Source organism: Penaeus monodon, chromosome 24 (assembly GCF_015228065.2).
Source record: "Penaeus monodon isolate SGIC_2016 chromosome 24, NSTDA_Pmon_1, whole genome shotgun sequence".
Lineage (NCBI taxonomy): Eukaryota > Metazoa > Arthropoda > Malacostraca > Decapoda > Penaeidae > Penaeus > Penaeus monodon.
Window position 1 is genome coordinate 34,331,729 of NC_051409.1, and position 1,200 is coordinate 34,332,928.

Consider the following 1,200-nt stretch of genomic DNA (forward strand, 5'->3'; position numbering starts at 1 on the left):
TTGAAACGAACAACGATGTGCATGTGTGTGTGCTTTGTTAAAAACATGCAATCTGTAGAGCAAGCATACTAAATATCTGGAGAAGGTAAGATGACTTAATAAATATTGTGCTTCCAATGCTAGTAGACAATACCTTCACAAAATGAAAGTACTTGATCAATTAGAAGTCTATAGATTTTTTTATAATCAGGCTACCTATTTTCATCTTACACTAGTATTTTCTTAAAACATTTGCTTTTGCATTGCAATTCTCAGCACATTTAGCTACACTGAAAAGCAACACAATTCTGAAGTTGTGTATTTACAGTATATGGTAGCACAATACATGCACTGACAAAATCAACAAGCAAAATTCATGCACCCCAAAGACGTGAATAAGGAGAGATTGGAAAAGGAAGAAAGTGAGAAAGAAAGATGGAGCACTTATAAAAGAATGAAAAGAAGAAAAAAAAAGACACAAAAATCATTATGTGTAACACAAAGACATAAAGAAACAGAAGAGATAATGAAATATTAACATAAATAATAAAGACAATATTAACAAGAGAAAGCAGAACAAATAATTAACAAAGATTTTCTTTTCAAACCTAACACATTAGGGGAGGAAAAAAGGAGAAGAGAAACTAGAACATGGGACAAGGACAGCAATAGTGTCTAAACAAACACCCTGGCAAAATAAGAGCCCCAAATATGCCCTATTTTATCCAAACAATGCTAAACTTGCAAGCTTTCTCCATCTGAAATCTAATTATGTGGCTAATACATATATCCACTAAAGAATTGAATATTTGGTGATATCCCATAAGCTGAAAATTCAATATACATCATTAAAACCTCTGCTTGTCTACTCAGCTATCAGTTCTTGAGATTCTTCATATGAACAGAGTAAATTCCATATCTGTATTTTTACATATTTTACTGTCAGTGTAAATCACATCATATCAATTTGCCAATAACTCTTCTGTATTTCATTTCAACCAGAATATTGGCTTCTGAGACCAATTCAATTTCTTAAAACAAAGACAGTGACAAGAAAATGTAATTAGAAATTGTTCTAGCTGTCCATCAACAAGCAGGGTAAGGAAAAAAGAAACTGAATCTATAAGAAAAAAATGTGAATCACTACAATCAGCTGTCCATTAACATTGAAAAGCAGAGAAAAGAAAACAGACTTAATCTGTTTATTAATGAATGAACCTT

At 31.6% G+C, this 1,200-nt stretch overlaps 1 protein-coding gene across 1 annotated transcript in view; it reads right to left on the minus strand.

Annotated features, from left to right (window-relative positions):
* LOC119588734 (lethal(2) giant larvae protein homolog 1-like) overlaps window positions 1–1,200 on the minus strand; it is a gene marked incomplete in the record, with an annotated part of 77,754 nt that overhangs the window by 3,180 nt on the left and 73,374 nt on the right.